This window comes from Primulina tabacum, chromosome 17, assembly GCF_025594145.1.
Source record: "Primulina tabacum isolate GXHZ01 chromosome 17, ASM2559414v2, whole genome shotgun sequence".
Lineage (NCBI taxonomy): Eukaryota > Viridiplantae > Streptophyta > Magnoliopsida > Lamiales > Gesneriaceae > Primulina > Primulina tabacum.
In genome coordinates, this window is record NC_134566.1 from 16,241,508 (window position 1) to 16,259,118 (window position 17,611).

The 17,611-nt window shown below is 36.9% G+C and overlaps 1 long non-coding RNA gene across 1 annotated transcript; it reads left to right on the forward strand.

Moving 5' to 3' along the window:
• Positions 1-1,457: 1,457 nt before the first annotated feature.
• On the forward strand, positions 1,458-2,965 carry LOC142531632 (uncharacterized). Its single transcript, XR_012816353.1, has 3 exons — positions 1,458-1,682; positions 1,814-1,934; positions 2,016-2,965. It is a non-coding gene; the product is annotated as an uncharacterized LOC142531632 (long non-coding RNA).
• Positions 2,966-17,611: the final 14,646 nt, after the last annotated feature.

Consider the following 17,611-nt stretch of genomic DNA (forward strand, 5'->3'; position numbering starts at 1 on the left):
AGAATTTGTGCCATACACATTAGATCGATGGAATGACTTAAACGAGGAAATGAAGAATAAGATGTGGCGTTGTCTTCAAGTAATGCTTATCACTGTTTTTTTATTCCTATTTTATAACAAAATGTAGAAATATTTTTATGTTTCTTAATGTGTAGTTGAACTATAAAGTTGAGGAGTGGGAGAAACATTCAATCTTTCAAAAGTTAAGTAAATTGTGGCGTGATAGAAAGTCCAAACTCCAAATATTTATACGAGAAGTTGATATGGTCGAGTGGCTTCACGAGATCTTTGTCTTTTGAAGCCCTACTTTATGGATCAAAACCAATTGGACTTGTTTGTAAAGAAGACACTATCACTACCTTTTCAAACAAGTATCAATTCATTGTTATGGATTTTTTGACTGTTTGATACATGCATATAATTGTTATTATTTTTGGGCTTAAATTTAGTAATATAAACAATTGGTTGATCAAGTTACTCACTTAATATGGTTTGTTGTATTAAGTTATATATTTATGATCATATTTGCAGTTATATATTGATTTATATGCTATGAGAACCTGCAACTTTGTGAGTTATGTATATTGGGCTTAAATTTTGTAATATCTACAATTGCTATGAGAACCTGAAATTTGGTAATTTATGTGTAGTTATATATTGATGATCGTATAAACACTCTGGATGCTGCATGCATTTGAGTTTTGTAAGCAAAGTGTGTTTTGTGGTTACTGTGTGGTTACTGCATGATTGGTGTATGAACAGTTTACTATAGGAAATGATAGAAGAATGAAAACTAAGAAATTGGAATTTGTTTATATAAAATTAGGCTAAGGACCACTGTATACAGTAAACAAGGATCATACCCAACTTTGGTCAAAATTGTATCTCTCTTTTGCTTTGCAGCATGCAATTTCCGCTTTCTTGAAACAAAATCCTAATCAAGAATTCGCATGACTTCATTATTAAAATTCAGCTGGCTAAATTGCATATTAATTAACAATGGATTATAAACAAAAGGGGATCAATAAGTAACGCACATTTCTATTACAGACTAAAAGCATTCAACCCAAACAATCAATATTTTAAATAAAAACTTCATCAATTGGAAAGCACAAGCCAAGAAGCAACGAATCACACAACAGATAATGTTCTTACTGCATCACTTGGGGAAAAACATAACAAAACCATAAATATAGAACCTTTTGCAGTTCCAAGAAATCCCCCACAAGTGTTTGATACTTCAGTTTAGCCATGGCTCCATTATCAACACCAAGAGATTGGTCAAAACCATTAGAGACAGAATCCCTCTTCATCATCTCGCTCACCACATCAAAATCATCCAAAAAATCAAATGATTCAACAGATAGAAGGGGGAAAATCCAATCTTATTCGAAGAGAAATCTTTGAATTTGATAAACCAACATAAAAACTCCCAAAACAACTTTCGAAGAGAGATTATATATGAATATAGTATAATACAGTATCCAATATAAGCATCACTACAGTTTTGAAAGCAACACAACTGTATTTTTTAGCAATCATGTGACTAACCAATTATATATGAATATGTTATGTGTTTTTAATTTTTAGGAAAAGAGTGAAAATTTAAGGCAATGAGGGGAAAGCAAATACACAACCACACAATGAGCAGCAGAGGTTATGCCCGTTTGGCTCACATTATTGTAATTATTATTATTTGAAAACCTTATGAAAAGTTCTTCTCAAAGTTTTCTTATTTTTAATTGTAATGAAACATTTTTTAATTATGTTCCTAATGAATTTTTCATATATTTCTATATGCCTCATACTCAAGGAGAAAACAAGTTCTGCTGATATACCAATTACAAGAACAAAAATACGGGTGGAAGGCCATAAGAAGAAAAATGGACAACCTAGTGGTGAAGCTGTTGGAGAAAATGGTAATAAAATTTTCTGTAAAATAAAAAAATGGTCAACTTAAAATTCATTATTTTCTCAAAAATTATTTGTTTGTTATTTGCACAAAGAAATAGAAGAATGTGCACCTGAATCTCAAAACATTACTAACATTGCTGAGGATGCAATTAGCCTTGTATTTGGGAAGAAAATTCGAGGTAGAGTGCGTGGAATGGGCTTTGGAGTTACACCTTCAAAAGTTGGAGCATCTTTGCAACAAAATGGAACTTCTAAACAACTTCAAAGTATGATGCACAACCTTCAACAAGAAGTGCAACAAATGAGGCCATTATTTTCCAAAATATGAGGCAAAAAAATGAGCAAGAAAAAGTTAGTAATTAAACGACATTAGATAAAATAACTTGTATTGATGCTGTTGAGTATTTTTGTTTAGTGACCTATGATTTTGTCTTGATCACTTTTTCGTTTTATTGTTGTGTAGAAAAATGGTATAAGTTTCACTAGTCTTATTTAGATTACTTTCTAGCTTTAATGCATTTTTATTTTGCACTTGAATTTTTATGTTTAATTTGGTTGATGTGGTCATAATAATTTGTATATTGGCTTCCTTACTAAATAATGAAATTATATTTTAGATTGAAATTAATGAAATGCAATGTGATTCTTCCGCAGAGTATATTTTCTAGTGACCTCACAGTAAAAGTAATCTAATGAAGCTTCTTACATTGAAGATTTGTTGTTTGAGATATTTTTTGCTTTATCTCAATATGTAGGTTGGTAGTGGTGGCAGTATTGGGATTGAGAATGATATTGGTAGCGGCTGTGATATCAATCGTCCCAAAAAAAGTGGTAATGCTGATAATGTGAACCAACATCAAGTTGCATCTCGGGTAACTATCTTAAAAGTTTGTGTTATCTAAACCACATTTGTTATAAAATAGATATGGCATAATTAATACTTTGTATTGTTTATATGCGGTCAAATTTAAAGAATGTGAGCCATGGAGATATCCCTGAAAATACTAAATGTAAGTTGCTTCATTGGTGTGGTGATGGAGTTGTTGCTGAAGGTCGAATTGCATCCACAGATCCGGTGAAAGTGCATCACGTTCCTCTTGGTGGATCTTGTTGGAAAGTTTGGGTTGATAGAGTTCTTGTGGAGCAGGTGGATTTAATTCGACTGAATTCAGAAATGATTTTTCTGGATGATGCAGTTGGAGGCTAAATTTTTCGTTTTGTGTTACTGATACAGATCCTATTGGTTCTATGGTTAGAGACACTATTGCATCAAACCATCATATTACGGAGTATTTTGTTTACTTTATCAAGTTTTTTGTCTTATTGGATAAAGCAGAATTGACATTAATTACTTAGTTTTTATGTTATCTTATTATTTTTCTTTAATTCTGATGATTGGTTGGATGTGGTGTGATAAATCTTTTGAGTTTCGATATTATTGTTTCACTTTCTGTTCATAATAATATAAATAACGTTAATGTTCTGCATGTTGCTGATTGTAACGTCCCGAAAATTTAAAGGTTCACGCAAACCTCATGCATGCAATTATTAAATTCTCTTGCATTTTAATTATTTGTTTTAATTGCATTAAATAATTATGTGGTGCATATTTACATGTTAAAAATGATTTTATTATCATAATGCATAAAATTGTATTTTTAAGGAATATTCAAGTGACGATTGAGGAACGAGGACCGATGACTGAAAAACGTAAAATATTTTTATTAAAAAATTATTTTTAATTATTTAAAATATTATTGAGAGGCTTTTTATATTTTTGAAAATAAGAGGTTTTAAGGTGATTTTATACGTCGGGACGTAAATTTTATCGGTGTTGGTTTTTTCAACAAAAATTCAAACTTTTTGGCAATCCGGCTAATAAATTCACAAATTTATTTAAACAAAACTTTGGTTAAATTTTATTTATGTCCTATTTAGGCTAATGGGCCTAATTTAATGGCTTATTAGGCCTAAAGCCTAGTTAGTAATCAAACTAGTATTTAAAGTGTTAAATAATTAAAAAACCCTATTCTAGCATAAACAAACAATCGGCCACCCTATTTTACAATCTGAAAACTCCCTCCCCACACCCACCCACACACGGCAGCAGCAATATAGGAAGGGAATTTCGAAGGTGCTAGCAAGAGCAAGCCAAAGTGTTCCTCCGTTCTTCGTCGTCAACGGCAAAGGCACGCCATAAATCTTTATTTTCTCATCTTTCACACCATATTATGTGTTTGGTACATGATTGCATGAAAAACATGATACACTTTTCTTATTTTCGTTTTTATGGCTGTACATGCAAAAAACAAGAGTTTTTCTTTTTTTAAACTCCTCCTATTGATGCACAAAGGGGCTGCCATGGTAGGGAAACTTGAAAGGATATTTTTCCACATGTTTAAGAGTCCATAGATGCATGTTGGAGGGGCTGGACAGTAGGGGTGCAAGATAGAACGAAAATTGCATGTTATTGGGCACTAGGGTTTCGGTTAGGGAACTTAGGGGCTTGCGGCTCTTTTCTTCCGATAGGGCATGACCAAGGGACACTAGGGGATTACATGAGTATCCTAGAGAGGCTGCACGATGCTGGTTTAAAGGGCCAGGCAATCGGGCGATGAGGGAGGGTCGTGCATGGCTTGAAGGGTCGCGACAGTATGGTTTCGGCTTCAAGGCGTGGGAGGATCGGTCCAGCATGTTCCTTATGGGTTAGTCAGGGTCCTAGGAGGGTAAACTAAGGTCTGGACACGTGGATAAGGGGCTGGAGTCCAGGTTAGCTTAGGATCGAACAAAATATGGGCTAAGGTTTGTGCAGAAATTTTCAGTAGGTATCATAGGCTGTCCAGGGGCTTTAATTGGCTTGTATTGGCTTGAAAACATTTAATTTAGGTGTTATTAACCTTTGGTTCAAATTGGGTAAAGTTTGGTTAAGTTTCGGGTCCATACGAGTCAAAATCGGGATGTACGTCTAAGTTTGAAAAACGATTTGGAAAATTAGTCGAGGGCATAAGTTTACGTCTATGAGATATTTGTGGGTGTATTTTAAGGTTATAGGTTAAGTGTGGACTGATTTGGGTCGTCGTTTCGAGGTCTAAGGATAAATACGTGAAATTTTACGTCTAGGGGTAAAACGGTCTTTTTACACCTAGAATTTAGTAAACATCATGGCAGTGCCATAAATGCTATTTTTATGATATTATGATTATTTTTAAATGTTTATGAAATGTTTATGATTAAATTATGATTTTTAGATGTCTAAGGGATTTTTATGATTTAAGGAAGACATTTAAAAGACATGTTGCATGCTTGGTTTCAAAAACAAAATGTTATGTTATGCATGATTTTTATAAAGTGATGAGAATGTAAATGTTGAAGGAAGTAAAGTGATTGTGACTAATTCGTTAATGTTGGCGACGTCGTGAGGGTTATGATCCCAGTGGGAGCCCGACGATCGTGTTTCCATCATTACGAATATGTGGTAACGGTTTTGTGGTAACGGTAAGAATGAGAATATCGTGAGGGAAAAAGGCCCCAGAGGGAGCCCATTTATGGGAAAAGGCCCCAGAGGGAGCCCCGACGATCGTATTTCTATTCGAAAAATGATAGGCAATGGCCCAGTTGACCGGTGAGAGTGTTGCTGGTGTCCCCCGCCGCCCAGTACTGTGATTACATGTAGATGGATCCATCGATTTATGATCATGATCAGGAAAGTCACAATTAACGATCTGAATTCAACAAAAGAAAAGGAAAATGTTCATGATCATGTTAAAGGTTTTATGTCATGTCATGTTGAGGAAAAAGGAAATTCATGTTTGAATGTCATGAAAAGGTTTATGCTTAAAGTTGATGCATCATTATGAAAATGTTTCTATTTAAAGTTTATGCATCATTAAAATATTTATGAAAATGGTCATGTTTGAAGTTTATGCATCTTCATGAAAACAATATTTTAAGTACAAATATTTTTCACCGTTATATGTTGACTGTATTACGTATTACTTGTTATCAAGATTATGGTGTGTTGAGTCTTTAGACTCACTAAGTGTGATGGATGCAGGTGAGGTTGAGGGAGGCCTTGACGGATGATTCTACTGGACTGTCGGTGCACACAACCCGAGGACCAGCGCTACTATTTTCCGCATTACATTTTATGATTACTGATTTAAGTTAAAGATATTTAAGACTATTTATTTATGCTTTTGAGAGATTTTTGAGAGGTTTAGTATGGGTTATTCTTTTCAAATTATTGCTTTCTTTAGGTTTGATATAACAGTAGACGATTTTATTTTGTGACTATTTCACTTGATTTTTAAATGCTAGTTGGCTGATGTTTTATTTTAAAAAGGGCAAAATATTTTATAAAAATATTTTCATGTGAAAAATGTATATGGCCGAAAATTGAGTGTTAAAAAAAAATATTTCTTGTACTTTTAAAGCAATAAAAAGGGCAGACGTTTCAGTTGGTATCAGAGCAATGGTTCTGTAAAGGGTTGTGCCACCATCAGCGCCGGAAAGATCAGTCGTCAAGCCTCAACTTGTAAGTTTTACATGCTTTATATGATTTTATGATGTAACCTGCATAAGTACATGGTTTATATGTTCACGTTAAATGTTTAATAGCATTATGGATGATAAATGTTTTATATGCTCTAGAATTTTTATACGCGATATGATATGAAATAAGAAATTATTTGATTTCAAAGCATGTTGGCTTTGTTGTGGAATTGGACGATGTTGATTTTTGGGTTTTAGTATTGACGTTCTACTCTTTGGGTTATAAGTTAATCATTAATATTATGAATGCTTGGGGACACGTAGATTTTCTAAGAAAATGTATAAATTGGGATTTTAAGTTTGATGAAAGGTAAGATTGGTTATAGGAATTGATTTTTGGGTAAGTAAGTTTAAATTTTTGAAATTTATGTTATGGGAAACCTATAGAAGGAAATTAAGAATGCCAAAAACTTATGGGTTAATCGTAAGGATTTCGAAATTAAGGATTAATTAAGATAATTTTTGAGGAAATTAAGAATTGATTTTGCAATTGCTAAGGAATTTGGGAAGTGAATGGGTTAAATACTAAGAATTTTTGATGATTTGGGCTCGTAAGGATATTCAGAATCTTGGGATATCTTGGTTATAGTGTTATAAAGAATGTTGATCATGGGTTTTTAAGGATTAATCGATATTAGACTTAAAAAAAATCTAAGAATTTGAAGGTTTGTTTGTGATTTTATGATTTAAATTGATAAGTTGATAAATATTTTGGGTATAGAATAAGAAAAGTAATATACGATAAGTATGGCCATCCATATTTTTATTGGGAATTGTAAGAAAAGTTGAAATTCGAGGTTATAATAGTAATAGTACTAAGTTATTATGGGTCTTTTTAAGTTGCAATTCGAAAATAAGGATTTAGAAGGAAAATTTTATTGGGATCAAGGAGACGTAAGGAAATTCTAGAACTTAAGTTTTATCAGAGTAGCGCAGCGGAAGTGTGGACTTTTGGGATACTAGAACTGAATCTAAACTTTGGGTTATTAAGGATAAGCGAATTTCGAGGACGAAATTCAATTTAAGGGGGGAAGATTGTAACGTCCTGAAAATTTAAAGGTTCACGCAAACCTCATGCATGCAATTATTAAATTCTCTTGCATTTTAATTATTTGTTTTAATTGCATTAAATAATTATGTGGTGCATATTTACATGTTAAATATGATTTTATTATCATCATGCATAAAATTGTATTTTTAAGGAATATTCAAGTGACGATCGAGGAACGGAGACCGATGACTGAAAAACGTAAAATATTTTTATTAAAAAATTATTTTTAATTATTTAAAATATTATTGAGAGGCTTTTTATATTTTTGAAAATAAGAGGTTTTAAGGTGATTTTATACGTCGGGACGTAAATTTTATCGGTGTTGGTTTTTCAACAAAAATTCAAACTTTTTGGCAATCCGGCTAATAAATTCACAAATTTATTTAAACAAAACTTTGGTTAAATTTTATTTATGTCCTATTTAGGCTAATGGGCCTAATTTAATGGCTTATTAGGCCTAAAGCCTAGTTAGTAATCAAACTAGTATTTAAAGTGTTAAATAATTAAAAAACCCTATTCTAGCATAAACAAACAATCGGCCACCCTATTTTACAATCTGAAAACTCCCTCCCCACACCCACCCACACACGGCAGCAGCAAGATAGGAAGGGAATTTCGAAGGTGCTAGCAAGAGCAAGCCAAAGTGTTCCTCCGTTCTTCGTCGTCAACGGTTTTTCGTGCGTTTAAAACGCAAAGGCACGCCATAAATCTTTCTTTTCTCATCTTTCAGACCATATTATGTGTTTGGTACATGATTGCATGAAAAAACATGATACACTTTTCTTATTTTCGTTTTTATGGCTGTACATGCACAAAACAAGAGTTTTTCTTTTTTTAAATTCCTCCTATTGACGCACAAAGGGCTGCCATGGTAGGGAAACTTGAAAGGATATTTTTCCACATGTTTAAGAGTCCATAGATGCATGCTGGAGGGGCTGGACAGTAGGGGTGCAAGATAGAACGAAAATTGCATGTTATTGGGCACTAGGGTTTCGGTTAGGGAACTTAGGGGCTTGCGGCTCTTTATTCCGATAGGGCACGACCAAGGGACACTAGGGGATTATGTGAGTATCCTAGAGAGGCTGCACAACGCTAGTTTAAAGGGCCAGGAAATCGTGCGATGAGGGAGGGTCATGCCTGGCTTGAAGGGTCGCGACAGTATGGTTTCGGCTTCTAGGCATGGGAGGCTCGGTCCAGCAGCTTCCTTATGGGTTAGTCAGGGTCCTAGGAGGGTAATATAAAGTCTGGACACGTGGCTAAGGGGCTGGAGTCCAGGTTAGCTTAGGATCGAACCAAATATGGGCTAAGGTTTGTGCAGAAATTTTCAGTGGGTATCATAGGCTGTCCAGGGGCTTTAATTGGCTTGTATTGGCTTGAAAACAGTTAATTTAGGTGTTATTAACCTTTGGTTCAAATTGGGTAAAATTTGGTTAAGTTTCGGGTCCATACGAGTCAAAACCGGGATGTACGTCTAAGTTTGAAAAACGATTTGGGAAATTAGTCGAGGGCATAAGTTTACGTCTATGAAATATTTATGGGTGTATTTTAAGGTAATAGGTTAAGTGTGGACTGATTTGGGTCGTCGTTTCGAGGTCTAAGGATAAATACGTGAAATTTTACGTCTAGGGGTAAAACGGTCTTTTTACACCTAGAATTTAGTAAACGTCATGGCAGTGCCCTAAATGCTATTTTTATGATATTATGAATATTTTTAAATGTTTATGAAATGTTCATGATTAAATTATGATTTTTAGATGTCTAAGGGTTTTTTATGATTTAAGGAAGACATTTAAAAGACATGTTGCATGCTTGGTTTCAAAAACAAAATGTTATGTTATGCATGTGGAGACCCGGACGCTAATCTTGTTCTTAATCATCATAAGGACACTTTAATCAATTATAATAAACAGAGTCTAAATTTTTTTTTAAAATGCGGAATGTAATGAGATTCAATCTAATATACATATCAGTATTAAAGTACAAGTCTTGTACTATATATACAATCATTCAACTAAGGTTTAACAACTAACATTCAAGTGTTCAAACCTTATCTAAGTCCAAGTCCGTAGCCTCCACTCTAATCACGATCTATCTTCATCTCCACGACCCTGAACCTGTCCCACCTGTTGTCATGCACACATACCAACACGACAACAGTCGGATAATTCCGGTGAGAATAAAATCCCAGTATAAATTAATGAAACATGCAATCATATAAACAATGTAAACGCATGTAATAAATATCAGTAACATGTATCAAATCTGAAACATAATTATATGAAATCGTAAATCATACTCGTGACTCCACGGCTCAGACTAGACTCAATCCTAGTCTAGGGATCCCGGTTTCCAGACGTTGGCATTCCTATATCGACCAACAGTAATAGAAGAAACTCCGATTCTATCCACGTCGATATAACCAAACATCCAGTGTCTTGACCTATCCGTCACAGACTGTGGCACTATCGCCAATACACTATCTTGTGACATCGTGCAATGTGCCCGTGGCGATCCCACCACTCTCAGGCACTTTTGTCACAATATCACTCGTCTAATACTCGTCTAATACATGTTTTCCATAAATCAATAGAACATGCATATCAAATCAAATCAATGCATATAATAACAATAAGTATGTGATTTAGGGAAACTCAAGTATATCCTACTTGAGTCGATCTCCCAATACCACATTGACTTATACCTTTCTTTCGTTGAAGTTCTGACGACGTTCAAGTCAGGAATTCAAAGTTTGTCAATCCCTCAATCTGGCCATGACAATATCAATAATATCATATCAATATACTGCTCAAATCAATACCAATCTGATCAATCTGGATTCAACTCAAAATCAACGGCATAACGGAACGATCTCGACATCCCCGTCAATACCACATCAACATATATCAATTACAATCTATAACCCATATCCAATACAATCTGTAATCAATCCATAATACAAATCTGTCCGATTTCAAATAAATATTATCAGAAAATCATAACAATTCCATAATCAGTCTGTTTTTCAATATGACTTCGATTCTACGATGTTTAACATATCCAGAACACCATATATGAATCATATCAAATTCCTACAACATCATATTTTCAAATGATACCAAAACTCAATAAAACTTACGTCCAGTTTTAGCCTGGGTCGATAGGATTATAGTACTGAAGTCGGATTTAAAATTGGACAGACGGATTTCTCACAATCACCATTCAAAGCTACGAACAAGCTGGACAATTCCTCGGAAGCTTTTCCTTCTTTTTTTACGTTTCTGAAGGAAGGAAATATGTATATATATATCACTTGTGCATGCCAAGCCACGCGTCTTATTTTTCATAACACACGTCTCACCGCGGGTGCGCTACACTTTGGACCGCGAGTGCGCTGAGCATACTGATCCACACTCAAAATTGCATGAACGACGATCGCAGGTGCGCTATCCTTTCTACCGCGGGTGCGGTCTGGTCTCTGTCCATTTACCGCAGGTGCGGTGGCTTTTCGGGCGCGGGTGCGGTACGCCTACTGTAAACCTTCAACATTTCATGATAAACGACCGCGGGTGCGGGTGCACTGTCTTTTGAACCGCGGGTGCACTGTCTCTGCTGTCCCAAAAATATATTTTGCAACTAAAATCGAATCGCAACGTCGCTTCTTCGGCCTTCGATAAATACATCAAATCATGCATTAATAATTGCTGATTACCAATTCACATCTCGGGCATTACATTTCTCCGCCTCTTAAATATGAGTTCGTCCTCGAACTCGCAGGCAATCAATCATATCAATAAGAAGGCATGTAATAGAAACTGAAATAAAAACTAACATCAGTGAAATAATGCTGAGAATTCTTGTCTCATGTCTGATTCAGTCTCCCAAGTAGCTTCCTCAGTGCCATGGCGAGTCCACTAAACTTTCACAAGAGGAATAGTCTTCGTTCTGAGTTGCTTTTCCTTACGATCAATAATCTGGATTGGTTTTTCGACATAACTCAAAGTCTCGTCAAACTCGGTCTCGTCTGGCTGAATAATGTGAGAATCATCAGGGAGATACTTCCGTAGCATAGATACATGAAAGACATCATGTATTCCAGATAAAGAAGGCGGTAATGCGAGTCGATAGGCACGATATCCTATCTTTTCGAGAATCTCATATGGACCAACGTATCGTGGAGACAATTTCCCTCTCTTTCCAAATCTGACAACTCTTTGGAAAGGTGAAATCTTCAGGAATACTCGATCTCCTGCTTCAAATACCAACGGTCATCGTCGAACATTGGCATATTTGGCCTGTTTGTCCTGAGCTGCCTTCATTTTCTTCTGAATCAGCTTCACTTTTTCCGTCATATCTCTGATCATATCATGTCCAATCTCAGGAACCTCAGAGATATTATCCCAATATAAAGGAGATCTGCATTTCTTTCCGTACAACGCTTTGAATGGAGCCATCTCAATACTCGTCTGATAGCTATTGTTGTACGAAAATTCACAAAAAGGCAATGCATCTTGCCAATTAGTGCTAAAATCAAGCACTACAGCTCTCAGCATATCTTCCAATGTCTGAATCGTCCGCTCTGACTGTCCGTCAGTCTGTGGATGATATGCGGTACTCAGATGTAACTTCGTACCTAGAGCCTGCTGCAAACTCTGCCAGAAGTGCGAAGTAAACCGAGGATCACGGTCTGAAACAATCGACTTCGGTACTCCGTGCAATCTAACCACTTCTCGGACATAAATATCGACCATCTGGTCATATCTGTATGTCATTTTGTATGGAATAAAGCATGCAGATTTGGTCAATCGATCAATCACGACCCAAATCGCATCACAACCTCTGGAGGAACGTAGTAACTGCGTCACAAAATCCATGGAAATGTGATCCCATTTCCATTCAGGAATCGACAAACTCTGTAACAATCCTCCTGGTTTCTTTCTTTCCGCTTTCACCTGCTGGCAATTCAGACATTTGGCTACAAATTCAGTAACATCAGATTTCATCTGTTTCCACCAATATTGTGTCTTCAAATCATTATACATTTTCCTGCTACCAGGATGAATGCTAAAGCGACTGCTGTGCGCTTCAGCTAGTATCCGCTGTCTCAAATCTGAAACATCTGGCACAACAATGCGATTATTCACATACAAAACATTATCGCGAACCTTATATTCTGATTGATGTCCAACTCTGACCATAGTAATCGAATTCTGTACATTCTGATCAGTTTTTTGTGCCTCTTTGATTCGCAATATCAATTCTGGTTCGGCCCGAATAGCACATAATCTCAGAGGCTGACGATCTGTTTCAAAGGCTAATCCAGACAAACAGCAATTTTCTATCAAATTGGAAACACCAATCGTCGACAGGGATAAAGAACATACCTTTCGACTTAGTGCATCAGCTGCTGCATTGGATTTCCCTGGATAGTTTTTGATTTCACAGTCGAAATCTTTAAGTAAATCGAGCCATCTTCGCTGCCTCATATTCAGCTCGGACTGTGAAAACAGATACTTCAGGCTCTTATGATCAGAAAAAATCTCAAACTTCTCACCGTACAGATAATGTCGCCATATTTTCAATGCAAAGACGATGGCAGCCAATTCAAGATCATGAATTGGGTAACGAGTCTCATGTGGCTTCAGCTGTCTCGAGGAATATGCAATAACATGCCCTCGCTGCATCAGAATACAACCCAATCCTCGGTGAGATGCATCACAATAAATCACAAAATAACCTGTACCTGATGGAATAGTCAATATCGGTGCACTGGTCAGTCTTTTCTTCAATTCAAGGAAGCTGGTCTCACATTCTTCAGACCAAACAAATGGAGCATTCTTCTGAGTCAACTGAGTAATTGTCTTGACAATGCTCGAGAAATCTTTAATAAATCGACGATAATATCCTGGCAAACCCATAAAACTACGAATCTCGGGTACTGATGTCGGTCTCGGCCAAGAAATCACGGCTTCAACCTTGCTGGGATCAACTGATATACCATCTCCGGATATGATGTGACCCAGAAATACAACCTGTCTCAACCAAAACTCGCATTTTGACAGTTTAGCATATAATTTCTCAGCCCTCAGAATTCTCAACACAATTCTCAAATGCTCGGCATGCTCAATTCTATTCTTCGAATAAATCAAGATATCATCGATAAATATAATCACGAAATCATCAAGATATCTCTGGAATATACGGTTCATCAGACCCATAAACACAGCTGGAGCATTAGTCAAATCGAATGGCATGACAATAAATTCATAATGTCCATACCTGGTTCTAAATGCTGTCTTCGAGATATCAGAATCCCTGACTCTCAGCTGATGATATCCAGATCTCAGATCGATCTTGGAATATACTGAAGAACCCTGCAACTGATCAAACAAATCATCAATGCGAGGCAAGGGTATTTATTCTTTACCGTTGCTTTGTTCAATTTCCGGTAGTCGATACAGAGTCTCATAGAACCGTCTTTCTTTTGAACAAACAATACTGGAGCACCCCAAGGAGACACGCTCGGTTTGATATACCCCTTGGCCAATAAATCCTCCAACTGTACTTTCAATTCTTTCAACTCAATCGGTGCCATTCGGTATGGAGCTCTAGATATCGGAACTGTACCTGACATCAACTCAATGCTGAAATCTATCTCTCGAATCGAAGGCAAACCAGGAATCTCATCTGGAAAGACATCAGCAAACTCACACACCACTGGCAAGTCCGCCAATGATGGACTCGATTTCATTAATTTTACTGAATAGACAAGGAATCCTTCCGCTCCTTTCTGTAACAATCGAGTCATAGACAATACAGATATCAAAGGAATTCTAGATCGAGAACCCTTACCGTAGAATTTTCACTCATCAGCCATCTTAGGTTTGAATCTCACAATCTTGTGGAAAAAATCGACAGTAGCTCTGTACTTGGTCAACATATCGATACCGATAATACAGTCAAAATCAGACAACCCAAGCACAATACAATCTATCTCAGTCTCATGCCCATCGTACTGTAGCATACAATGTTTAACAGACTTCACTGATATCAAACATGTCCCCAATGGAGAAGAGACAGACACTACAGCAGACAATGACTCAATAGGCAATGCATGACTCAATGCAAATCGCTCAGATATAAATGTATGCGATGCACCAGTATCAATCAATACATATGCAGGATAACCAGAAATAAAACAGTTACCTGCAACAACATCATCAGGTGCATCCTGAGCCTGCTCCTCAGTCAAAGCGAAGACCCTGGCCTGCTGTCTAGGAGGCTGGCTAACTATCTGACTACCTTCTGGCCTCTGTTATGACTGAGATGGTGATAGCTGGAATGAATGCACAGCGGCTGATCGTCTCTCAGTCTGTGCCGCTGATCCAGATGATTCGGCACCCTGTGATCTCTGAGAATCTCTCTGGGGACAAACTCGAGCAAAATGTCCCTGCTACCTACAGATACGGCAACTGCCGAACACTCCTCGGCACTGCTCTGTGGAATGCTTCCCTCCACAAGTGCTGCAATAAGGTCCTGTATAGCTCTGGCTCTGTCGGGAACTCCCAGAGCTAGAAGAACTGCTTCCTGACTTCTTGAATTGCTTTCCTCTAGCTTTCAAGAAATCCTTCTTTCCGCCACTGCTGCTGCCACTCTCAAACCGGGGAGGTGGTTGCTGTGGTCTCGGTGCTGGAGGTACAAACGAAGCTCCCTTCTGTCTCATCAGACCGGCTTCGGCTCCGTTGGCCCTGTTCAAGGCATCGGTAAAATTATTCGGTCTCCCGGTATTCACTAAGGTAAAGATCTCCGGATTCATGCCATTAATGAACTGATCAGCAACAGCTTCTTCATTCTCGGCCACATGTGGAGCAAATCATAGCAGGGTGAAGAACTTAGCCACGTATTCTTCGATATTCAGCTGGCCCTGTCTCAAATTGGCAAACTCGGCCCACTTGTCGTTCCTGTACGACACTGGAAAGAATCTCTGATAAAACTCAGTTCTGAAGACATTCCAAGTAATAATCGTACCTCGATGCTCCAAGGCCCGCTTGGTGGTAATCCACCAGTTCTTTGCCACATCGTGTAACTGGTGTCCTATCAGTTTCACTCTCCTCTCATCAGTGTAATCTAAGGACTCGAACAACATCTCAATGTCGTCCAGCCAACTCTCACAATCTACTGCTGTCTCAGTACCTTTCAGTGTAGGTGGATGGAATAACTGAAATCTCTTTAACAATGTTTCCATTGGAGTTGCTGTTACATCAATTGGAGGATTTGAAGTGCTACCCTGTTCCGGTACTCTTCTCGGAGGCATATCTGATAATCAAATGGATTAGTAACCCAAATACCACAGACCGATTTCAGTCCTCCTCTGATCATCTTACAGCTGATCCAGAATTGGTTCTGATCCATTCTCAATAATACACATTACCATGTCAAAATCAGATAATTCAGGTAAACATGTATTAAAGCAGTAAATAATGCTAGCAATCAAAAGCATGAAAGAAAACACAATCTACCCCGCTCACTAGCTTTTATCTCAATCTAAAGGATCTATCGCTCTGATACGATCTGTTGTGGAGACCCGGACGCTAATCATGTTCTTAATCATCATCAGGACACTTTAATAAATTATAATAAACAAGGTCTAATTTTTTTTTTAAAATGCGGAATGTAATGGGATTCAATCTAATATACATATCAGTATTAAAGTACAAGTCTTGTACTATATATACAATCATTCAACTAAGGTTTAACAACTAACATTCAAGTGTTCAAACCTATCTAAGTCCAAGTCCGTAGTCTCCACTCTAATCACGATCTATCTTCATCTCCTCGACCCTGAACCTGTCCCACCTGTTGTCATGCACACATACCAACACGACAACAGCCGGATAATTCCGGTGAGAATAAAATCCCAGTATAAATCAATGAAACATGCAATCATATAAACAATGTAAACGCATGTAATAAATATCAGTAACATGTATCAAATCTGAAACATAATTAATATGAAATCGTAAATCATACTCGTGACTCCACGGCTCAGACTAGACTCAATCCTAGTCTAGGGATCCCGGTTTCCAGACGTTGGCATTCCTATATCGACCAACAGTAATAGAAGAAACTCCGATTCTATCCACGTCGATATAACCAAACATCCAGTGTCTTGACCTATCCGTCACAGACTGTGGCACTATCGCCAATACACTATCTTGTGACATCGTGCAATGTGCCCGTGGCGATCCCACCACTCTCAGGCACTTTTGTCACAATATCACTCGTCTAATACTCGTCTAATACATGTTTTCCATAAATCAATAGAACATGCATATCAAATCAAATCAATGCATATAATAACAATAAGTATGTGATTTAGGGAAACTCAAGTATATCCTACTTGAGTCGATCTCCCAATACCACATTGACTTATACCTTTCTTTCGTTGAAGTTCTGACGACGTTCAAGTCAGGAATTCAAAGTCTGTCAATCCCTCAATCTGGCCATGACAATATCAATAATATCATATCAATATACTGCTCAAATCAATACCAATCTGATCAATCTGGATTCAACTCAAAATCAACGGCATAACGGAACGATCTCGACATCCCCGTCAATACCACATCAACATATATCAATTACAATCTATAACCCATATCCAATACAATCTGTAATCAATCCATAATACAAATCTGTCCGATTTCAAATAAATATTATCAGAAAATCATAACAATTCCATAATCAGTCTGTTTTTCAATATGACTTCGATTCTACGATGTTTAACATATCCAGAACACCATATATGAATCATATCAAATTCCTACAACATCATATTTTCAAATGATACCAAAACTCAATAAAACTTACGTCCAGTTTTAGCCTGGGTCGATAGGATTATAGTACTGAAGTCGGATTTAAAATTGGACAGACGGATTTCTCACAATCACCATTCAAAGCTACGAACAAGCTGGACAATTCCTCGGAAGCTTTTCCTTCTTTTTTTACGTTTCTGAAGGAAGGAAATATGTATATATATATCACTTGTGCATGCCAAGCCACGCGTCTTATTTTTCATAACACACGTCTCACCGCGGG